Below are 25731 nucleotides of genomic sequence, written 5' to 3' on the forward strand. Positions count from 1 at the left end.
AGGGTGGGATCTTGCAGGGTTGATATCTGTCATATAAAGGGTAGGAACCAATTCTACAATCTCATACAGAATGGGCTAAGGAATCAGCCTTATTAGGGAAAGAAAAAACTAGCAAACAGAAAGGTGGGCAGTCCTACCTCCTTTCCTTTCATAGCTCAAGGAAGGTATGCTAGGTCCAGAGCTTTTGTGGACATGCCATAGATTCTAATCAAATGGAGAAACACCCCTCCCTCCTATGGCATCGATTGGTGCCAAGTGGTCTGGACTTGGGATGTCAGCTGTTGTGTGAAGTTGTCTGGGGATGCCAAGTGCTTTGCATCTGGGACATTTGGGGACCTTGCTGTCCAAGAGCCATTGCATTTGCCCTGCTAGCCAAAGAGCCAAGTATCCTAGTCCAATGTGTCATAAGTTTGGGTACTGTCCTGTACTGGAATGAGCCACACTGGGTCCAGTAGTTGTCCTGACTTTGGCAGATCACTCCTTGATTTAAGGACAAATGAGGGGCAGCCCAGATGGCTCAGTGGTTTGGCGCCACCTTCGGCCCAGGGCATGATCCTGGAGATCCAGGATGGAGTCCCACGTCGGGCTCCCTGCATGGGGCCTGCTTCTCCCTCTGCCTGTGTCTCTGCCTCTCTCTGTGTGTGTGTCTCTCATAAATAAATAAATAAAATCTTTAAAAAAAAAAAAAGGACAAATGAAAGACCACATGTGAGGCTGTCTTGCTGAATCTTTGCATCCCTCCAAAAGTCATATGCTGAAATCCTAGCCCTCAAAATGATGGTTTTAAGGAGGTGGGGCTTTTGGGAAGTGATTAGGTCATGAGGGTAGAACCTTCATGTGTCCTTATAAAAGAGAGCCTTAGGAAGCTCCCTTGCCCCTTGTGTCTTGTTGGGACACAGTGAGAAGACAGCTGCCTATGAACCAGGAAGTGGGTTCTTATCAGTCACCAAATCTGCCAGCACCTTAATTTTGGACTTCCCAGCCTCTAGAAGTGTGAGAAATGAATGTCTGTTGTTTCTAAGTCACCTAGTCTAAGTAGTTTGTTATAGCAGCAGTCCCAATGGACTAAGATAGCTATAGACACAGATAAAGGTATAGGGGGAGCCTGATGCGGGACTTGATTCCCGGACCCCAGGGTCACTACCCAAGTCAAAGGCAGATGCTCACCCACTGAGCTACCCAGGTGCCCTGCAAATATGTAGATTTTATATATTCTATTTCTTTGGAGAACGTTGAACACACACAGGTTCTGACCGGTGCATGATACAATGCTTTAAACTCTGTGAATTCAACAGGAAAAACAAAGCAAAACAAAACAAAACCCAGACAATAATCCCTGCCCTCTGGGAATCTCTTGCCTAACTGGAAGTCTACTGGGAAAACAGAAAATAAGATAAGACAGTAAGTAAAATGTGTGGAATGTAAGATGGAGATAAAGCTTGGTGGGAACAACTAAAGCAGGAGAAGGCAGGGGCTGACATTTTAGATAAACATTTGCAGGTAAGACTCACGGAGAAGGTGACACTTGAGAAGACCCGAAGTAGGTGAAGGAGTGAGCGTGCAGCTCTCTAAAGCAAGAGCATTCCAGGCAAGAACCTTCCAGGCACATGCCTGCCTCTGGACTGCCTGGTACAGCCTAGGAACCGAGAGGAGGTAATGTGGGAAAGCAGTGTTGGAGGAGATGGCGCAGGTGATAGAGGGAGGATAAGGAAAAGGTTCTGGGTGTCAAAGGAAGGTTTGGTTTTCATTGTGGTAAAATATACATAACAGGGATCCCTGGGTGGCACAGTGGTTTGGCGACTGCCTTTGGCCCAGGGCGCGATCCTGGAGACCCAAGATCGAATCCCACGTCGGGCTCCCGGTGCATATGTCTCTGCCTCTCTCTCTCTGTGTGACTATCATAAGTAAATAAAATATATATATATATATATGTGTGTGTGTATATATATATACATAACACAACATTTACCTTGCAACCATTTTCAAATGTACAGTTCAATAGTGTGAAGCCCAGTCACAGTGTTGAGTAACCAACTCCCAGAACTCTTTCATGTTGTAAAAATGAAACTCTACATTCCCCACTGGCCCTGCTCCTCCAGCCCCTGGCAACCACCCTTCTACTTTATGTTTTTATAATTTTGGCTACTCTAGGTACCTCATATAAGTGGAATCAGATAGTATTTATCTTTTTTTGTGACTGCTTATTTCACTGAGCATAATATCCTCCAGACTTATCTTTATACATTGTAGCATGTATCTGAATTTCCTTTCTTTTTAAGGCAGAATATCATTCCATTGTATGGGTAGACCACACTAAGGTTTATCTCTTCATCCATTGATGGACATTTAGGTTGCTTCCATCTTTTGGCTATTGTGAATAGTGCTGCTATGAACATGAATGTACATTCCTTGTACATTCCTTGTAACCATTTTCAAATGTACAGTTCAATAGTGTGAAGCCCAGTCAGTGTTGAGTAACCATTTTCAAATGTACAGTTTAAAAATTAAAAAAAATTTTTTGGCTATATATCCAGAAGTGGAATTGCTAGATCACATGGTAATTCTATTTAATTTGTTTTAGAAACCACTATACTGTTTTCCACAGTGACTGCATTATTTTACATTCCCACTAACAATGCATAAGTGTTCCAGTTTCTCTACATCCTCGCCAATACTTGCTATTTTCTGGGGTTTTGTTTTGTTTTGTAGCCATCCTAATGGTTATAAGGTGGTATCTCACTGTGGTTTGATTTGCATCTCCCCAGGGATTGCTGATGTTGAACATCTTTTTCATGTTCTTGTTGGCCATTTGTATATTTTCTTTGGAGAAATGTTTATTCAAGTCCTTTGCCCATTTTTGAGTTGGGTTGTTTGTTTTCTTGTTGAGTTTCAGGGATTCTTTATGTATTATGGAATATTAGCCTCTTGCCAGATATATATGATTTGCAAATATTTTCTCTCATTCCATAGGTTGCCTTTTCACTCTGTTGATGGTATCCTTTCGTGCCCAGAAGTCTTTAATCTTAATGGAGTCCAATTTGTCTATTTTTACTTTTGTTGGCTGTGCTTTTGGTGTTATATTTAAGAAATCATTACCAAACCCAGTGCCTGAAGCTTTTCCTCTGATTTTTTTTCCCAAGAGTTTTATAACTGTGGAAAAGTTTTAAGCAGAGAAGTGATGTGCCAATGGAATAGTCACAAGACAGAGATGTGAGAGGCTGCTTGCATTAGAGGCCCCAGTTCCTCACTTCTCTTATCCACATTCTTTGCCATGTCACATTGCTGCTCCTCCCAGCAAGAGGTAGCATGCATTTCCCTGCCACTTGGTTTGATTTCAGCCATGTAACTTGGAATATATCACGCACTCTGACTCTGAGCTTAATCCTATTACTTGCTTCGGCTGATTGAATGAGTCCAAAGTAATGGCAGTCAACCCAACCAGCTAACCACCAGGCATGAATAAGAGTCACCCAGCTGATCCTTAGTTAACCCCAGATGCATCATTGTTGTATGCCACTAAGGTTTTATGGCTGTTTCTTCATGCATCTTCATGATGACAATGGATAACTGATACAGGGACTAAGGAAGATGTGTTAGAAGGACATTACAGTGATTTAGACAGGAGATGATGATAACAGCAAAGGTAGTTAGAAGTGGCTGGATTCTGGATATATCTTGAAGGTGGGAGTGACAAGATTTGCTCTCATATTGGATATGGGTTATGGGAAAAGAGAAGAGTCAGGAAGGGTTTTGGTCCAAGCAATTGGAATGATGGAACTGCCATTAGCTGAGATGAGAATAGGAACAGGTTGGGTGGGGGGTGGGGTGGGGTGGGTATCAGACAATCGGTGTGGTCGTTTATGACTCTTGGGAGAGTTAACATATGACCCCTGGAATTTGAGAGTTCTCATGAACTTAGAGATCAGTGCTTCTTGAATAGACAATTCTGAAATAGGGAGGCTTCACAAGGCAGACTATACTATATAAGCAGTGACCATACTGTAGCATGCCTCAAAAGGAGAGGGTGGGAAGACTTTTACTTATCCCCGTTTCCCTTAGCCTGAGGGCATGAAAGAGAACCTCAAGGATCTCTCTTATGAGAGAGCACAAAATACAGTAGAGGTCTATACCAAGGGCTTCCCAAGTAGGTGTCTAACAAGGACATGCTTCACCCAGAGAGAGCGTAGGGCCTGGAGGCTGAAGGGAAACATGATTGCCCCTGCCTGAAGTCAGTCTTCCATGGCATAAAGTGTTCAGATGAAATTACGCAGCACTCCAAAATTATCACATGTACCCTCTCAACAAAGCCCCCAACTCTGGGGGCCCAACAGTGGCAGACCTTACCTGAAGGAGCCCTCCCAGGAAGCCAGTAACACAAGAGGAGGTCAAAAGTCAGAGACTCCTCAGAAGTCCCAATAGCAGAGAAGGAGGCTGGGAAGGGTGGAGGGTGTGAGGAGTGGGAGAGTTCTAGGTGTAGATTTCCAGCTCTGTGAGAGGGTGTGTCTAACTTTGTGATGAACTTCTATGTTAACCCATTGTTTGATAGTTTGTAACAAGTTATTTAAGCTATTTTGAGAGAAGAGGGGGAATTTCTTATACTTCTATAGACATAATTCACAGACCAGGAGTGGATGTAGGAGGGCTACAGGAAAGGGAGGGAGCCCGGAACAGGAAGCCATCTCTCATATCTGATTCTCTTGCCCAACCTCTTATCTCTCTCACCCCCCTCACTCCCACTCCCCAGACTGGTTTTCTTTGCGTCTGCACACTTGTGCACACCATGACCCCGCAGAGCTCCTGAATTCACATGTGAGAGCCCCAGCCTCCTACAAACACTAAACAATAGCCTCTGTGTTCCAATATGAAAATCCCATAAAGAGAATCCAATTGGCATAGTCAGGTGCCCACCCAGCCAGCTACAGTTAAATGCTGAGTATGAATTGTATAAGTATTGCTGTAGGCTTCCAATAGAAGCAGACCAAAACACAAGGACATGCACACAATTTATTTGGGAGAGGATCCCAGGAAGCACCTGTAGGGAGTAGGGAAGCAACACAGAGAAATGAGGGAAGCCATGGATATGTTAGTAAAGAATGGGAAACTGGCCCTCATTCCCACAGGGACTTCTGGGAGAGCATGAAGAGCATACCTCAGAGTTGTCCTACTGAGGAGGAAGACCCCTGGGATATTCATCCACCAATTCCCATCTGTCACTGGTTGAGGGCTGCCTTCAGACGTGTTAATTCCCTGCCCTCCTAGGAGTTAGCTCAGGTGGAAATTCCAAGTGCTTGCATCAAAAAGCACTTGGTGTGAAAGGTGAGAGCCATAGGATCAAGGTACTAATAACTTTTGCTGTAGGTATCATTCAGGAAGGGAGAAGGACACTCAAAAAAGCATGGTTGAAAATCTGATAGGATAAAATAGAATTCTCTCTCTTTTTAAAAATTTTTAAAAATTTACTTTAGAGAGAAAGAATGCAAGCAGGAGGGGGAGGGGCAAAGGGAGAGGAAGCAAGAGACCCAAGCCGACTCAGTACTGAGCACAAGAGCCCAACGTGGGGCTCAGTTCCAGGACTCTGAGATCATGACCTGAGCCAGAATCAAGAGTTGGCCAAAGGACTGAGCCCTGAAAATAGAATTTTCAGTACCCCTCTACCCAGACTTCCCAATGAATTGGCAGTATACATGAATTAAAGCATGGCTGACTTAATAGCCAGAGAGATCACATGCAGAGACAGAAGTGAACACATGTGTATTGGAATAGTAGTGCTTAACACACGCCCGTGAAATTCACCAGCAGAGAAGTTGTCCTGTACTATAAGTGATTTTAGGTGAGAAGAAGGAAATTAAGCTGTTCTTTTAAACATACTGCTTTTGTTGGAAGGCATCAAGAATGTGAAAAAATGTGGTAATGGAGCAATGAATGTTTTCTTTACTTTGTTGTAATGAGGTTTGTGTGCTGATTGGACTTGAGACAGAAGATACTTCTAAAATACATTTTCCCCCTAAAAATGTCCCCCATCTCTTAGTGCTACAAAGTCATATATTTTTCTAACAGCCTCAGGAGCTCAGTTAGTTCAAGTCCCCTCTGAAAACAATGGAAACTATGCCCAGCCTCCTTAGTGCCTGAAGCAAGACAGCAAATGAGACTCAGGAGAATTGGGGGCTCAGACAGTTCCAGATGATATATGAGACATAAGTACTCAGATGGAGCCTGTGATGGAGGGGTGGCAGGTGGAGTCTAGTGGCCTTGGTTACCCACTTACAACACTAAGGGTAACAGAGATGTCTGGGGGTAGAGGGTCCTAATGGAGGCAAAGGCATCTTTCCAACAAATGTAGCTGCCTATGTTCCTCAGGATTCTTCCTCTCACCTTGAAATCGAAAAGGTAAATTCTACCAATGGCTTAAAAATGTCCCCTTTATATTTCTCCAGCCCAGATTGGCAAGGACTCAGTGTTTTCCTTGATATGTATTAGTTACCCTACAGTCTTGAGTATCTTAAAACATTAAACATTAAAAGATAGTAACACCAGAACATTTTTATTAAAAAAACCCGTTTTTCTTTATAAAAAATAATTTATAATGTTAATGGGGTATTAATTTAAAATATCTAAACATTTGGGATCCCTGGGTGGCTCAGTGGTTGAGCATCTGCCTTCGGCCCAGGGCGTGATCCTGGAGTCCTGGGATCGAGTCCCACATCGAGCTTCCTGCATGGAGCCTGCTTCTCCCTCTGCCTATGTCTCTGCTTCTCTCTCTGTGTCTCTCATGAATAAATAAATAAAATCTTTTTTAAAAAAATAATTAATTAAATATTTTGTTATAAATGTTTAGATTTTTTTTTTAAGATTTTTAAAGATTTTATTTAAGACTCCCTATAGGGGAGCCCAATGCGAGACTCAATCCCAGGACCCCAAGATCACAGCCTGAGCCAAAGGCACAGTCTCAACCACTGAGCCACCCAGGTGCCCCTAATTTATAATATTAATAGGCAATACCCAAAACATTAACATTTTTTGGTTTGTATCTGGAGGATAGGATTATAACTTTTGTTTTTACTTTTGCCTTATCCATAGTGCAATAACCACTTATTACATGTCTATTTTTTTTTCTTTTTCCTTTCTTTTTTTCTAAAAGTCGAAAGTAGTGCTCGCTTCGGCAGCACATATACTAAAAGTCGAGAGTGAGGAAGACATCAGAAACTGAAAGAAGACTGATGAACTTGTCTTTATAAATATGAAATACTTCTTGAGTCAAAAGATACCAAAAATAAATGTAAAAGGCAAAGGATAGACTGGGAGAAAAAAATTGCAGTACGTATAGGAGGACGAAAATTTTGATTATGTATATCACACAAATCAATTAGAAAAAGAAAACAATCTAATAAAAAGGTGGACAAAGATAACAGCAGGGGCGCCTGGGTGGCACAGTCAGTTAAGTGTTCAATTCTTGATTTTGGCACAGATCCTGATCTCAGGGTCTTGAGATTGAGCCCCACGTCAGGCTCTAAGCTGAGTGTGGAACCTGCTTAACATTCTCTCTCTCCCTCTTCCTTTGCCCCTCCCCACTGTGCTCTCTCTCTCTCTCTCTAAAATAAATAAAAACATCCTTAAAAAAAGATAACAGCAACTTATAGAAAGTCAAAATTAAAATGTCCAATAAACATATAAAAAGATCTTAATGTCTCTAAAAATGAAGAAAATAAAAACTATGACCACTAATGAAATTTTATTATTGCCTCACAGTTTAGGAAACATATTAATATTGGTAATATCCAGACTTTGTGAAGGTATGAATTCTCTTAAAAATTGTAAAAGGCTAATAGTGCCCAGGGTCTGTGAGGATAAGTACTTGTAAAATTGGCAGAGCACCTATGTGGATATGTACTTGTAAAATTGGCAGTTCCTCTTCAAATGGTGCTGGGAAAACTGGACAGCTATATGCAAAAGAATGAAACTATACCACATTCTTACTATACAAAAAACAACTCAAAATGGATTAAAGACTTTAGTGTGAGATCTGGAACCATAAGAAATCCTATAGGAGATCACAGGCAGTAATTTGTCCTGATATCGGCTATAGCAACATTTTTCTAGATATGTCTCCTGAGGTAAGGGAAACAAAACAAAAATAAACCATTGGGACTACATCAAAATAAAAAGCTTCTGCACAGCAAAGGAAATAGTCAACAAAGCTAAAAGATAATCTACTAAATGGAAGAAGATATTTGCAAATGAGATCTGATAAAGGGTTAATATCCAAAATATATAAGGAACTTATACAACTCAACACCCAAAGAACAAATAATACAGTTAAAAAATGGACAGATGTTATGAACAGACATTTCTCCAAAGAGGACGTTACCATGGCCAACAGACACATGAAAAGATGTTCAACATCATTCATCACCAGGGAAATACAAATCAAAACCACTACAATGAGATATTACCTCATATCTGTCAGAGTGGCTAAAAGAAACAACAAGAGTTGGTAAGGATGTGGAGAAAAAGGAACCTTGTGCACTGTTGGTGGAAATGCAAAGTGGTACAGCTAGTGTGGAAATAGTATGGAGGTTCCTCAAAAAGCTAAAAATAGAACTACCCTATGATCCAGCAGTTCCACTACCAAGTATTTACCCAAAGAATACAAAAAAACTAATTCAAAAGAATACATGCACCCCTATGTTTATAGCAGCATTACTTACAATAGCCAAATTATGGAAGCAGTCTAAGTGTCCATCGATAGATGAATAAGTAAAAAAGATGTGGGGAATATATATATATTAGATAATATTCACATCTTCTTTAGAATATTATCCAGGGATGCCTGGGTGGCTCAGCAGTTAAGTGTCTGCCTTTGGCTCAGGAAGTGATCCTGGAGTCCTAGTATTGATCCCATATCGGGCTTCCTGCATGGAGCCTGCTTCTCCCTCTGTCTGTGTCTCTGCCTCTCTCTTTCTGTGTCTCTCATGAATAAATGAATAAAATCTTAAAAAAAAGGAATATTATCCAGCCATAAAAAGAATAAAGTCTTGCCATTTGCAATAGCATGGATAAAGCTACAGAGTATAATGCTATGCAAAATAAGTCAGAGAAAGATAAATACCATATGATTTCACTCATCTGTGGAATTTAGGAAATAAAACAAAGGGAAAAAAGAAAGAGAGACAAACCAATAAATAGATTCTTAACTATAGAGAACAAACTGATGTTTACCAAACAGAAAGTGGACTGGGGGATGGATGAAATAGGTACTGGGGATTAAAGAGTATACTTGTCACAATAAAAATAAGTAAGTAAGTAAATAAATAATAAAATAAAATTGGCAGAGCACTTTCTGAAGACAATTTGGTGGCATATGTCAAAACATTAAGTAGACGTTACTCTGCATTCCGATTTTAGCCTGAAGAACTAGTTACCCATGTATGTACAAGAAGAGGCAAGAGTCACAAAATACTGGAAAGAACACAAATCTTTGGCATCAGAGAATGGTTACATAAACTATGGTTAATCCATTCCATTGGAAACCATGCAGTATCTAAAAAGATTTAGGAAGACCTAGGTGGAGTGACATAACAAGATCTTATAAAGATAAAGGCAGTATAGCACAGAGGTACCCAATGAGGGCTTTAACACTGCCTGCCTGGACTCAAATCATGTGCTCACATTGCCTGGCTGTCTGGGCTCAGGTAGGTTTTTTAAACATTTTATTTATTTGTTCATAAAGACACACACAGAGAGAGAGAGATGCAGAGACACAGGCAGAGGGAGAAGCAGGCTCCATGCAGGGAGCCCGATGTGGGGACCCGATCCAGGGTCTCCGGGATCACGCCCTGGACCGAAGGTGGTGCCAAACCCACTGAGCCACCAGGGGTGCCCTCAGGTAGGTTTTCTATGTTTCCACTTCCCCTTTTGTAAAATGGGGGAAATGATGGTGTATGCCTCTTAGAGGTTTTTGTTTGTTTGTGTTTTGTTTTTAATGGGAATTAAGTAAAGCATTTGAATTACACTTGTCTCATGTATCAACCAGTGCCACTAGCTCTTATATATTAGATGAGAAAATCAAGTTGTAAAAGACCAAGAATGATACCAAAGCTTTAATATTAGAGATAATATACACACATGGAAAATGGCCCAGGAAAAAAACACACCACATTAATAGCAGTCTTTCTTTTTTCCTTCCTTCCTTCCTTCCTTCCTTCCTTCCTTCCTTCCTTCCTTCCTTCCTTCCTTCCTTTCTCTTTCTTTCTTTCTTTCTTTCTTTCTTTCTTTCTTTCTTTCTTTTTTTTTTGCAGTGTTTATTTTTGAGGAAGGGAGAGGCTTGGGTGGGACTGGAACAGACAAGAGGACTTATCCTGTCAACTCTACACTTTGTGTTGTTTAGTTTTTCACAGCGATAAATTAACTTGCGTAAATACCATGGAAAGCAATACAAATATTTAAAAACCTTAAAACTACAACCACGCGTACTTAAAGGCAAGGCAACACAGCCTTTGACTCTGAGCTCTAAATTTTCGAGAGTTATAAATGTTTTTCTCAGGGAAGTTGACCAATTGTGTAACTTTCAATATTGTCTTGTGTCTATTTTGGCTATACAAGCAACTTCCTTAGCAACATGAGTTCAGGCTGTGGTTAGGACTACTTTGTAGAGATCAGATGATACAAATGATCTGTCTTTTTTTAAAGATTTCATTTTATTTTTTAAAAGATTTTATTTATTTATTTTTAGAGCACGAGAGAGAGTACACACAAGGGATAGGGAAGGGCAGAGAGAGAGGAGTCTGCTTCTCCATCTCACATTCCACATCTCTCACAACCCTGAGACCGTGACCTGAGCTGAAATTAAAAGGCAGATGCTCAACTGACTGAGCCACCCAGGTGCCCTTTAAGACTTTATTTTTTTGATTTTTATGTATTTTTAAATATTTTATTTATTTATTTATTTATTTATTTATTTATTTATTTATTCATGAGAGACACACACACAGAGAGAGGCAGAGACACAGGCAGAGGGAGAAGCAGGCTCCATGCAGAGAGCCCGATGTGGGACTCGATCCCGGGACTCCAGGATCACTCCCTGGGCCAAAGGCAGGCACTAAACCGCTGAGCCACCCAAGGATCCCCAAGACTTTATTTTTAAGTAATCTCTACACTCAACCTGGGGCTGGAACTCACAACCCTCAGATCAAGAGTTACATGCTCTACCCACTGAGCCAGCCAGGCATCCCTAAACGATGTCGTGTTAACACACTGGCTGTCACCCACCATGATGCCTTCCAGAGTTGAACGGGGGCTGATTTTATCTTGTTTTCGTCATGTGTGTTCATTTTAATTGCACTTCTGCACTGTCTCATAACCTTCAAGCAAAGAGGATGGAATGTTCTCATCCAATTGTGCAGAATTTTTCTTGAGTCTTTGGAAGAAATACTGGTGAAGAGAGATTCCAGGGTGAGGGAGAAGAATGTCCCATCAGGTTCAGCATACCTTGGGCCTCATGTTAACACTCTTGTGTAGACCTCTTTGAAGCAGCATCTCATTTTCTAAAGCTTGTTATTAAAAGAAAATATCTTGGGGCAGCGCGGGTGGCTCAGCAGTTTAGCGCCACCTTCGGCCCAGGGCATGATCCCGGGGGACCCGGGATCAAGTCCTGCTTCAGGCTCCCTGCATGGACCCTGCTTCTCCCTCTGCCTGTATTTCTGCCTCTCTCTGTGTCTCATGAATAAATAAATAAAATCTTTAAAAAAAGAAAAAAGAAAACATCTTTAGAAATACTTAGGTCAAAATGTCATACAACACTCATGTATTAATCACCCAGATTTCACTGATATAAAGTACTTACACATAATAGCTTTTGCTGTGATTTTTTAAATTTTATTTAAAAAAAAAAACTTTGTAGAGCTAAAGTTCTCCCCTCCTCTACTCCTCCATCCTTAATTTTACTTCCCTTTGCAGAGATGGCCTGTCTCCTGAACTGAGTGTATAACATTAGCAGGCATAGTTTTAAATCTTTCCACATAAATACGTGCCTCATTCAGGACCGTGGCAGGCATATGCAATAAGCTAACTGAGGTAGTCTAATAAAGGTTCTATTGGCAAATGTGTAGACTGTGATGAGAAAACTCACATGGGATGGTGAAGTACCTTGGGCGTAGCAACTGAAGGGAGTCATCATCATGTTAAGACTTGGAGGGACTTGTTAGAAGTACCGAGATAGACCTGCCGTCCCAGGAGCTGGCTACCTGATGGCAGCTCTGGTGTTCAGTGAACAAATGCAGCCTGCTAAGGAGGCAGCAGGCAGTAAGTGGACAGAGTTAATCCCCAGCTTCCTTCTCCTCCTCCCATCAGACTCCTATTGGTGCCTCCAATTGGATGAATCCAACTAAAGCAACAGGAAGAGAGCTCCCTAAAGAACTGTTTTTTTTTTTTTTCAAGATTTTATTTATTTGAGAGTGAGAGAGAGAACAAGCAAAGGGAGGGGCAGAGGGAAAGACAGAGGCAGACTCCACGCTGAGCAGGGAGCCCAATGTGGGACTCAATCCCAGGACCTTGGGATCATGACCTGAGCCAAAGGAACTTAATATTTTATTCGATTACTTACCCGACTGAACTACCCAAGTGCCCCCTAATGAAGTTCTCAAAGTGTCCCAGGGCCAGAGCATGGTGGAGAAGGCTGGAGGGTGGATCTGACAGTGGAGCATATGTATCCAAAACAAAACAAAGCATTGATTGTATGGCTCACAAATGTACTTAAATGGTGTTAGATTTTTACGTGTGCTTTTGCAGCTTGATTTTTTCATTCACCATTATATTTCTGATACTTTATCCATGCTGAAAAAAATGTAGCTCCAATTCATACATTCATTTCTTAACTGCTCTATAGTATTCCATCACTTTACAATTATAAGCAATACTGCAATCAATGAACAGGCTTACTTAGAGATGGCCGACCCACATTAGAGTGAAAAACTCGCTTGGGTATATACATAAAAGTGTGTTTGTTGAGTTGAGGTGATGTACACATTAACATTACTAAAGTATTGCAAAATTGTCCCCTATTATAATTATTCCAATTTTCACTTCCATAGGCCAGAGATGAAAGCCCCCATTTCTGATTCTCCACTCTTTTTTTTTTTTAAGATTTTATTTATTTATTCATGAGAGACATAGAGAGAGAGAGGCAGAGACACAGGCAGAGGGAGTAGCAGGCTCCCTGCAGGGAGCCTGATGCGGGACTTGATCCCAGAACCCTGGGATCATAGCCTGAGCCAAAGGCAGATGCTCAACCACTGAGCCACCCAGATGCCCCTGAATTCCCCACTCTTACCACAGATGATTGGACTAGAAAACTTTGCCAACCTAATGGCTCTGAAATCATAGTTCCTTGTTATTTTAATTTGCATTTCCCTGTTAAAGAGCACTATTTACTTTGTTATGCCTCATAATCCCCAATTGGAGTCCCAACAGAATATTATTACTAAGAGGCACATGTTAATGCTACCAATATTCATAGCAGTCTTTACAAAATATGCCTTTTGTTGATTCCTCACATCTTCCATTCCTTGAGTTTTCTACACATACAGCTCATGAAGGCCAGAGCACATGTAGGTGCTTTCATGAACAAACACTTGCTAACTTCATAAGCAAACATCTAAAACCAGTCTTGGTTTCCCATGTTTCCTTGTCATTTTCAAGAGAGTGTATTGAAATGCAAGTCATTTAGAAAATGAGCTCCAAGATTTTTTTCTACATAAGAAAGAATGGATATTTTTAAAAAGAAGGAAAAAAGAGAATATTTGGAAAAAAAGATACTCTGAAACCACCGGTGTTAGGAAGTTTGTGTTTTTTTAAAATTTTTAAAGCTATAGCATGCTTATGTGCTCGTGGGATATTTTAGAGACCATATTCTAAAACAAGAAATGGTTACCTCTTGGGGAGGAGACTGAGAATTTCAGACTTGGAGTGAGAAATAGATTCAGTTTCTATTATAGAACTCTTGACATTCTTAGGGCAACGAGCAGGCTCAGTTGGAAGGGCATGCAACTCTTGATCTTGGGGTTGTGAGTTCAAGCCCCATGTTGGGTGTAGAGATTGCTAAAAAAAAAAAAAAATCTAAAATACATTATAGACTCTTGTCATTCTTGGCATTTGTTTACCACCCCCAAAAAATCAGAGAATATGATCTGATTAAAATCCAAATTTGGCGGCACCTGGGTGGCTCAGTCTGTTAAGTGCCTGCCTTGGGCTCAGGTCATGATCTCAGGGTCCTGGGATTGAGCCCCACATTGGGCTCCCTACTTCTCAGGAAGCCTGCTTCTCCCTCTCCCTCTGCCCCTCCCCCTGCTTATGTGTGCACACTCTCTCTCTGCCAAATAAATAAATAAAAATCTTTTAAAAAAATTAAAGTACAAATTTATGACTTTTTCATTCCAAATAATTTTAACTTGCCATTAAATTGATTATGAAATACAGAGCTATATGAAAGGGAAATCACCCCCCTAAAATTGTAAAACAGAAATGTCACCACTTCGATGTTGTATTTTCACTATCACCAATTTCTAACAAACAGTCCACATTAGGCTTTCAGTTTAAAGGTCAGTAATGGATGGAGGCCAGTTTAATATCCTGGAAGAAGGGCAAACACCTGGCAGTGTTGCAAAACTACTCAGAAAACTTTAGGCCAGTTTCATGTTTTTATTTCAGAGAAATGTGACATCTGCTTTTCCATATATAAGACAGGTAACGATGTGATTGTGCTATGTTGACATTTATTTATTTTTTTTACTCGAGAAAAGATTCCACTGTACATTCCTATCTCTGACACATTTACGTAGATAGACAGCAAGTTGTTTTGTCATCCTGGGTGTCCTCACATGTGACTACTTTATCCTCTGCTGCTGCCTTAAGGCAACCCCTTTGTGGTGCTTCAGTCCTCTGCCCTGGTGGAGCCCTGGTCCCCAGGGAAGAGACACACACTTTCTGGATGAGTGACAACATTTTCCTCGGAGCAATGCAATGATCTAGATCAATCAAATGTCTTTTCCCACAGGCTCAAATAAAGAATTTCTACTAAATATTAAAAAAAATTTTTTTAATCAGTCAATACTCAAAAAAGTTGTTTTGATTTGGGAGTAAGTTGTATTTTGGCTAATTGGTTTTATGGGAAATGAAGTAAGGAAAAGAGTTCTTATAATAGTAGATATACTAGTTATAATAGTAGGTATACTAGTTACGATTATTATTTTATACACTATTTTGGTATACTTAAAGACAGAATTATACAATACTTTATAGAGTATTTAATATTTGAAAGAAGTTTCACAAACTTCCTCCCCTTCTTCCTGTATAACAAGTTCTTTTGGACCTTGAAGAACAATTTGAAAATCAAAATCCATGCAGAAGGGCACCTGGATGGCTCAGTCGGTTGAGCCTCTGCCTTTGGCTCAGGTCATGATCTCAGAGTCCTGGGATCGAGCCCCGCATCAGGCTTTCCGCTCAGCAAGGTATCTGGTTCTCCCTCTCAATCTGTGATCTCGCTTTCACTCTCCCTCAAAAAGATAAATGAAAACTTAAAACAAAACAAAACAAAACAAAATCCATGCATAAAACCATCCAGGGTTGTAAGTTTGAGCCCCATAACGGGTGTAGAGATTAGTTTAAAATAAATTCTTAAGGGACGCCTGAGTGGCTCAGTGGTTAAGTGCCTGCCTTTGGCTCATGGCGTGATCCTGGAGTCTCGTGATCGACTCCCACGTCCAGCTCCCTGTATGGGGCCTGCTTCTCCCTCTGCCTGTGTCTCTACCTCTCTCTCTCTGTGTCTCTCATAAATAAATAAATAAAATTTTTAAAAAATTAAAAATAAATAAATAAAATCTTAAAAAAAAAAAAAGTCCATCCATTTACTCCCTTGCAGACATAACTCTGTCTCTCCCAATGGTAGTCCCTTGGTAATTCATTTGATTGGCGGTTTCCGATTTCCTCCCTCCTCTCCTTCCCCTGGACTTCCTGGGATCACCTCCCACATAACTATTACTCTGAGTCTTCCTCTCAGAGTTAGTTTCTGGGGTTTCCACGTTAAGAATGACCAATGTATTGGGTCATCCCAGGAATTAGACGCCCTAGTCAGCCACTAAATAACCAGATGGCCTCAGGTTAACCACTTTGGAAAGGGAAGAGGCTGATTAATCTAAGATAGGATTTTTATTCCATATTAGGTATTAAAAAGGCTGATTGGACAATTAATCTTTTAAAGAAATCCCCTTATTGTTCCTCTGATCATAAAGGTAAAACATGACCATTGTAAAATTTTAAGAAATAAAAGAAAATAAAAAGAAAAAAATTAACCAACCATAATTCTCTCCTCAGTGATTTATTATTATTACTATTTTAAGGATTTTATTTATTTGTTTATTTATTAAAAAGATTTATTTATTTATTTTAGGGGGCAGAGAGAAAGAATCTCAAGCAGACTCCCTGGTGAGTGCAGAGCCTGATGTGGGGCTTGATCCCCTGACCCTGAAATCATGCCCCAAGCCAAAATCTGGAGTTGGCTGCTCAACTGACTGAGCCACTCAGGCGCCCCTATTTATTTATTTTTAAATTTTAATTCCAATCTAGTCAACATATAGTTTTATATTGGTCTCACTTGTACAATATAATGATTCAGCACTTCCATACATCACACCCAGTTCTCATTATGACAAGTGCATTACTTAATCCCCATCACCTATTTCACTCATCCCCCCCTTAAGGTTTTAAATCATGGCTCTTTAATCCTAACTTTTGTGTTTTATTGAGATATAATTAACATATAACACTGTGCAACTTTAAGGTGTACAACATAATAACTTGATTTACATATATTGTGAAATAATTACCAAGAAAGTTTTGCTAACACCCACTCATTTCATATAGTTATAAAAAATTTTTTTTTGCTCTTGATGAGAAGTTTTACAGATTTAGTCTCTTATCAGCTTTCCTATGTATCCTACAGCAGTGGTAAGTACAGTCATCATGTTGTACATTACATCTTCAGTACTGACTTATAACTGGAAATGTGTATGGTTTGACCACCTTCTTCCAATTTTCTCACTCTCCAGTCCCAGCCTCTAGGGACCACAAATCTGATCTCTTTTTCTAATCTGAGACTTGATCCCAGTATCCCAGGATCATGACCTGAGCCAAAGGCAGATGCTTAACCAGGTGTCCCTGTGGAGGCCGAGAAAAATTAAGGCCATTCCACCTCAGGTGTAGCATTAGCACAAGTACAGCCATTTTAGGCCCCTGTGAATAAGAGCCGAACTTTATAGGAAAAACTGCAGAATGTCCTCAATGTCCTCTCTAGGAATCCCATATCAGAAAGACAACAGAGCCCACCCTAGTAGAAAGTCCCATATTAGAATGAGAACAGAGCTCAAAGCCCTTAAGCCCCATATCAGAATGTAAACAGAACTTGAGAAATTCCTCCACCCCTTCTGAAAATCCCCTAGACCAGCCTATAAAAAACCCAGTTGTAACCCACCTTGGGGGTCCAAGTCCCTGCTCCACTGTGTCGGGTATACTTGGACCCAAGCTCGAGCTTGCTAATAAACCCTCGTGCGCTTGCATCGGTGTCGGCTCCTTGGTGGTTTCTCGGATTCGCAATCTTGGGCACAACAGTCCCAACATAGTTACCATTTCTATGGTAAGATCTACGATTGCAGAAGGAGGATCAGAGGATCAGAATCCCTCTGCACAGCCATAGTCTAAACACAGAATATCTTCACTTCTACGTGGAAGCCAAAAAGCAAAACAAAACCCAAACTTGTAGGGGCACCCGGGTGGCTCAGTGGTTAAGCTTTCTGCACTTGTTCTTTTGCTGTATGTAGACACAGCTTGATGTAAACTGCTTGTACAGCATCAGGAAGAAATGGCTGCTGGATCCTTAGGTAACAGAAGAGGAAACTGACTGTAAACAGGGCTTTCTTCATTAAGCAACAGAAATTACCAGCCAGTCCTTTCAGGCTCAGGCCAGGAGTTTGGGGCTGGGGGTGGGAAAGGAAGTTACAGAATGTAATAGAAAAAAGTAGGAAATGAAAGTCTATAGCCTAGCATGAAGTTTATTTAGGTGATTGGACTATTTTTCTCAAACTGTGAGGACACACACGGCTGAAGCAGGACAGATGTAGTTAGAAAGACTGACTTTTGATCATAAGAAGGCCTGGGGTCTGGGCCATCAGGTAAGGCAGGAATGGGATCTGATTGTGTTTTGGATGAGAACAGAAAACATTTTGCAAAGGTGGCATACTTCCAGATAGATTGAGAGCAGGGAGAAACATGGTGACAAGACAACCCCAGCAAGTAACAGGAACAGTAAGGAAAGCATTAGGTCTAAGCCCTAAGATAAAGACACAAGTTTAAGCCTTTTCTTTGAGAGGAGATCACAGAAAGCCCAAAGGAGGAAGTAGGGAAGGTGAGGCAGGGAGGGAGGAGAGGAAGACTTTTCAGCATGGCTTCCTGTTGTGGGACTCTGAGGCTTTGTCTCACTGGCACCGCAGCAGAAGAAATGTTGAGCCGAACCCAGTCCCAGCTATGGAATCATAAGGACACAATATAGTTGTTGGTTTAAGCCACTGAATTTTCTTTAAGAAGAAATAGGTAACTGACAGAGTGGGGGAAGACGATGTGGTAAGCAGAATGGCCCCCAAAGATGTCCACTTCCAAATCCCTGCAATTTGTAAATATGTTACATTTCAAGACGAAAGAGACTGTGGATGGAATTAAGGGTGAGGATCTTCAAACAGGATTGTCTTGGATCATCTGAGCCTAACCTAATCATGTAAAGTCTTATAAGCAGGGAACTTTCTCTCGCTGGAATCAGAGAGACATAGCAGAAGAAGTAGGAGAGGTTGAAGCTATAAGGAAGATCTGACCTACTTTACTGCACTGGGGGGGACGAGGTGGGGTAGTTGGAAAGCCTAAGTAACCCAAGAAGTCTCTCAAAGGAGCAAAGACTGGCTCTTGGGTGACAACCAGAAAGGAAACTGGGACCCCAGTCCTCCACCATGAGAAACAACTTGGCCAACAACCTGATTGGGCTTAGACGTCAATCTATCCCCGGGCTCTCCAGAAGGGAATAAAGACCTGCCAGTGCCTTGATTGCAGCTTTGTGAGACTTGAAGCAAGGGATCCAGCTGAGCCATGCTATGCCTGGACTTCTGACCTACAGAACTGTGAGATAAGAAATGGGTGTTGCTTTAAGCCTCTGTGTGGTCATTCATTACAGCGGCAATAGAAACCCTATACACCCGATGTGTAAACTGACCACAGCCTGGCAATATGAGCCATATGAACTTCAAGGAGTGTGCCCCAGACTATGAGCAGAGGAGGGAGCAGCCAACTGTGAGGGAGAGTGGAGAAGTCTTTCTGAGAAAGGAGGAGTTTGAATGGGGTTTTGAAGGAGCAGTGTCTCACTTCAGACTTCCTGGGAAACTTGCCCCAAAACAAAGATTTGAGGGCAGGTAGCTGTTTTAGGTGATAATCCAGGAAATATTAGCAGAGGAACAAGAAAGTGAGGCAGGGGAAGGTAAGAAAACAATAAAAATGAATCATCAAGTGAGTGACCCGTTGTAGGCAAACTGCTCAATCTTTCAGGGGAAAGAGGTGCAGGGAAACAGTGTAGACTATGCCTCAGAACTGTCATATTTGAGGATCAATAGGACAGGAGGATGACCAACTCCTTTCATCATTGGCTAAGAGCTTTTTTCTGGGGGCATTAATTTCCTGATACTTCTGGTGTGTCGTGTATGTATGCAGAGCAGCTACCAGAAACTTCAAAAAGCTCTCAGGCAGAAAGTTGCAGGTGTTGGCCCTTTGACGTGTGGGTGGCATGAACTTCTGAACCAGTCGGGGCCCAGAGGTAGGGGTAGGACACCTACACATGTGCAAGGGGTGAGGTTTACCAGGCACAGACCAGAGAAGGTGTTCCTGGCAGAGGTACACTACTCTATGAGTAGTCAAACTCATAAAGAAAGGAGGTAGAACAGTAGTTGCCAGGAGATGAGGGAAGGGGTAAAGAGGATTTATTATATAATAGGCACAGAGTTTCAATTCTGCAAGATGAAAAAAGCTGTGGAGATTTATAGTGGTAATGGTTGCACAGTGATATGTATATACTTAATACCACTCAACTGTACATTCTCTCTCCTTCTCCCTTTGCCCCCCACCCACCTAAAATGAATAAATAAATCTTTAAAAAAGAGGCATATATAACAAACATTTGTTTATTTTTAAATGTTTTGGTAGAAGCATTTCAATATAATTGGTTTCCTTTGTATCCTTAAATATTTTGTTTTATGAATTTCAAAACATTATTCTAAGAAAGAGGTCCACATACTTCACCAGGCCTGCAATAAGTCCACACACACACACACACACACACACACACACAATAGGGGCCTCTGGGTGGCTCAGTTGACTATGCATCTGACTCTCGGTTTTGATCTCGGCTTATGATCACAGGGTCCTGGGATCAAGCCCCCAAGTTGGGTTCTGCACTCAGTGTACAGTCTGCTTATCCTTCTTCCTTCCTCCCTGTTCCTCCCCCATACCTCCCCCACTCACACTCACTCTCAAATAAATAAATAAAATCTTTTAAAAATAAGAAAGAAAGAAAAAGAAATGGAGGAAGGAAGAAAGAAAGAGTAACAAGTATAATCTGACACGTAGTTGCAGTTATAGAGGGCTTTATTAAGTGTGGCTATATTCTAGGGGTCATGATCTTACTTGTGTGGCATGATACACAATTATCTGATAATAAATTCATACAAGTAAAAGTTCTGACCAGATTTGCTTGCCTGGGTGATAAATGTACAGCGTGGTCCTCAGTCCTCTTCCACCCCACACATCCCCATTAAGAGCTGTGGCTCACCCTGGTGCTGAACCTCATTGAGTCAGAGCCAGGTTTCTTTGGGGACAGATATGCTATCTGTGGGGAAATGCATGTGTGGGTGGAAAAAATCCCTCGGGTTTTCTGATAGCACTCTCTTAACCTCAGCAGCTGCCCTTTCTCTATTCCTTGATAAACATTGTGAAAACAAAAATACTGGTACCCAAGAGGAGCTGGAGGAAAGGTGGTCACTGTTGCTCTTTCTGGAAAAGTAGAATTTGAGCAGACATATTCAAATAAGTGATTATGTTCATGATGAATCTATGGGGATAAATATAAATTCCAGTTGGGTTAGAAAGGGAAGGATTTCAAGGTAATGAGGCAGAAATGCCTAGCTATTCCTGAAATTCTTTTCCTCTACCTCCTGGGGCTTCCTGACCACATTTCCCAGTGTCCCCTGATGTGGGGTGGAACCATGGGATTTTGGTCTGATTAAAGGAAGTTTGGCAGATGTGAAATCCATCACTTCCAGGTTCAGCTGGTGAAAGCTTCCCACAGGCAGACATCCTCGTTGCTTTCACTCCCTTTGCTGCAATCTTGGTGGGAGGCCTATAATCGCAAGGGTCAGTGGAAGGACAATGGAGGCCACAGCATATCCCAGTTAAGGATGCATCTTTCCCATTAGCCCTGGGAGAGGTAGTCTTGCCTAGATCATGTGCTTGTTCTTGCATGAATCACTGTGGCCTGGGACATGAATGACTAGGTCATGATCCCATCCCTGGAGTGACAAATTGGCCCAGTCAGCCTCAAATCAGATGGAGTGTATTGGTTTCTCATCATTGCTATGATAATTTACCACAAACTTAGTGGCTTAAAATAACAAGTTTATTATCTTACAGTTCTAGAGGTCAGAAGTCTAAAATAGGAAATGCTGGGCTAAAATCAGGGTGTTGGCCAGACAGCCTTCCTTTTAGAGGCTCTAGAGGACAATCCATTTCCTTGCCTTCTCCACCTTATAGAATGTCATGGTTTGTGCCCAATTTTTCCACTTTTGAAGCCAGTAACATCCATGTCATGTTGTCATCTTTGTAGTTCAAGTTCTGTCTCCCTTCTTCCACTTAAAAGGACATGGTGATTACATTGGGTCCACTGGATAATCCAGAGGATTATAATCCCACTGGATAATCTTCCACATTAAAGTCAGCTGACCAGTGATCTTCATTCCTTCCACAACCTTAATTCCCCTTTGCCCCCAATGTAACATATTTACAGGTCCCATGGATTGTGATATGGGTATCTTTGGGGGACCATTATTCTGCATACTACATAGAGCAAACACAACTACAATGAGAAGAGAAAGGTGATTCCCCAATGGAAGGATTGCTGGATAGACAAGAAGCATATGTCCTCTCCCACACTTCCAGATTTCTTTCTTTCTTTCTTTCTTTCTTTCTTTCTTTCTTTCTTTCTTTCTTTCTTTCTTCTTTCTTTCTTTCTTTCTTTTTTTTTTTTTTGGCAGAAGGACACACTTTATTGAGCCCCTCAAGCCTAGTTCTCCTTCTCCTGCACAGTCTTGGTTCCCCGGAGACGCCCAGTCTGGCGGGCAGCAATAAGACCCACTTTGCAGCCAGCAGGGGCATCTCTGCGGACAGTGGAGGGTTTGCCCATGTGCTGGTGGTTGCCACCTGCAGAAGGATGCTCCACGGGATTCATGGCCACACCCCGCACACGTGGCCAGCAATTCCTCTTTGCCTCGTACTTGCGGTAGGCACGGCGGCCCTCAGAATGGGCTTGTCAATGCGGCCACGTCCAGCAACCACACCCACCACGGCTCGCTCTGTTGGCGGGAGAAATGACCTTCTTTGAACCCGACGGCTGCTTCACTCGGGTCTTCTTGGTCTCCGGGTTGTGGGAGATGACGGTCGCGTAGTTCCCGGAGGCTCGGGCGAACTTGCCCCCGTCACCAGGCTTCTCCCGACAGCACACGATGGGGCCCTCGGGCACAGTGCCCACCGGAGCACATTGCCCGTGTTGGGCTGGGCTTTCGCGCCGCAGTACGCGAACTGGCCCGCGTGGATGCCCTCGGCGGCGACCAACAGCTCCGTCCGCTTCTGAACCCGGTACGGATCCCGGAAGACGACCTTGGCGAGGGGTGCCCCGCGGCCCGGGTCGTGGATGGTGTCCTTCACGATGCCCTTGACGTCGCCGTGCCGCTCGGCCAAGTGCACCGGCGCAGACGCGCAGCGCCCTTGCGGTGCTCCAGGTGCGCGCGGAACACGGAGCCGGCGCCCTTCCTCCGCCCACGGATGACGCGGCCCATGGCGGTCCTCCTGCGCTGCTGGTGGGGATGTGAACTGGTGCAGCCCCTCCGGAAAACCGTGTGAGGTTCCTCAAAGAGTGAAAAATAGACCTGCCCTAGGACCCAGCAATTGCACTGCTGGGGATTTACCCCAAGATACAGATGCAGTGACATGCGGGGACACCAGCACCCCGATGTTTATAGCAGCAATGTCCACAGTAGCCAAACTGTGGAAGGAGCCTCGGTGTCCATCGAAAGATGAATGGATAAAGAAGATGTGGTTTATGTGTACAATGGAATATTCCTCAGCCATTAGAAACGACAAATACCCACCATTTGCTTTGACGTGGAGGGACCTGGAGGGTATTATGCTGAGTGAAGTCAGTCAATCGGAGAAGGACAAACATGTTCTCATTCATTTGGGGAATATGAATAATAGTGAAAGGGAATAGAGGGGAAGGGAGAAGAAATGGGTGGGAAATATCAGAAAGGGAGACAGAACATGAGAGACTCCTAACTCTGGGAAACGAACTAGGGATGATAGAAGGGGAGGAGAGCGGGGGGTGGGGGTGACTGGGTGGCGGGCACTGAGGGGGGCACTTGATGGGATGAGCACTGGGTGTTATTCTATATGTTGGCAAATTGAACACCAATAAAAATAAATTTATTATTTTTTAAAAAAAGTGCATCTTGGTGCACTTCATCTGTACCTTTATTAAGCACTTTTAGCAGATGTTTGTGATGTCCTATGTCACACCTTCTCAACTCGCCCGATTTTAGCATGCCTTTGACAGTCAGTTTTCATGCTTTGTCAGCATTCTTTATAAAGCTTACATGGAAACTACTCTGTTTTTTCGAAGACAATGGAAGTTCCCTTGGGCACTTTCAGGTAACTGTAAAGTGCAAGGGAGCTAATGCCCTGGGAGGGAGCAATGTTCATCTAATGGGGGATGGAATCAACAGTTAAATGCCACAGCCTCCATCCTCTGGTAGAACACTTCTGATGTGCTTTGTCCACGGTTCTTCAGAAGGTCCCAGTGGGATTGAGCCTCAGATGCCCACAGCGGTAACACACTTGTGTTGGCTTTTTGCCCTTCCCTGTTTTGTTCTCCCCACCCCTCACTCCTGCTTCCTGGGATCATCTCCCAGGCAGGCTACTCACACCCACGTCCTTCTTTCAGATCGTGCTTTTTTGGAGGAACCCAACTAAAACAGCACTTACCCCTCATGTTTTATGGAGAGTCAGTGATGCAGGGCTCAGCAGGGTAGAGCCTTGCTGGTACAATCCAGCACAGCTGGCTTACAGGTACCTGTTCTGACTGGCTGGCATCCAGTGGATTGGTTGGTGCCCATGTCATATAAGTCACCTCCCACTTATGAGATCTCTCAGTGCCATAACATAAATCGCTGTCCCTGACATGTCCTTCTTGGCTGGTTATGAGTTTCTCATTCAAGACATGTGGGTAGTGAATATAAATAACTTAAATCATAGTCCTACTGGGCCATGTGCTAAAGTCTGTGTTCCATAAATGAGGAGAAAAGGTTATCCGAGGTGACTCCCCACTCCCCCCCCTTCAGTTCAGGCTGAGGTCAGGGTTGTTTATTTGAATGCTGGCAATCACCCTGGGAATTTATTTAGGTGCCAAGGGAAACATGAGGACAGTGGACTCCAGAAAGATTGTGCTCCAAGGTACATAAGATAGCAGGCACGAACCCAGGAGAGGACACCAGGGGCTTGCCCTAGACACAACAAATGCCTGGTGACTTCTTGGTTGGCTAATGCAGACAGCATTAATCTATGGGCCAGAGGGAGATGATGCGAAAGGCAGAGACACAGACTTCAAGAAGACTCTTGTAGTCTCTCTGTGGTCCAGCACCCACTATGCCCAGAGATGCAACATCTCTTATGAAACCTTGTCCCTCCTGCAGGTACTGGCAGAGCTAAGAATGAGGTCTTCGCACACTTAGCATGCCTGGCAGCCCCTTTCCCCGTGTCAGGGAAGCTGAGTCTGAAATGAAGAGCTCCATATGGGAAGTTTAGGGGGAGAACTTTTGGGAACAAAATACTTTAGAGGAAGTAAGTGAGGGGGGGTTGGGCAGATTGGGAAATGGCTGTGATGCTGTCACTGTACAGGTTTCAACCAAACCCACTCAGAGCTCTGGAGTTGGGTGGCCCTTCAGAGCTGTCTTGACTGGAAGCAACCCATCTTTGGACTCAAGCTACCCCCAGGAAGGGCACATAGCCCTGGTTAAGGTAGCCACCAGGGGCCAACCCTCCTGGCAATGGAGGCGGTGAGTTTCTTGGTCCTGAAGTGAGGATCTTGACAAGACACCAGAGCACCTGTTACAATTACCGCATGCCACTGTCCCCCTGGTCCCACAAAGGCCCTCACACCCTGACCCTCATCTTTAGTGACCTTCAGCTTCCCTGGAAACTGAAAGAGCTGCTTTTACCTTAAAGATGTTAGTGGCTGGCTACACATACAAAATAAATACAGGTTTGCATTTTAGTAAAATTATCCTGCCCGCCCTCAAATGGAGTATTTTAGAGCCTTCAGAGCAATCAGGC

At 42.6% G+C, this 25731-nt stretch overlaps 1 pseudogene; it reads right to left on the reverse strand.

Moving 5' to 3' along the window:
* Nucleotides 1-22361: 22361 nt before the first annotated feature.
* LOC129497013 (60S ribosomal protein L8-like) lies at nt 22362-23183 on the reverse strand (annotated as a pseudogene).
* Nucleotides 23184-25731: the final 2548 nt, after the last annotated feature.

The sequence above is a fragment of the Nyctereutes procyonoides genome, unplaced genomic scaffold, assembly GCF_905146905.1.
Source record: "Nyctereutes procyonoides isolate TBG_1078 unplaced genomic scaffold, NYPRO_anot_genome, whole genome shotgun sequence".
Lineage (NCBI taxonomy): Eukaryota > Metazoa > Chordata > Mammalia > Carnivora > Canidae > Nyctereutes > Nyctereutes procyonoides.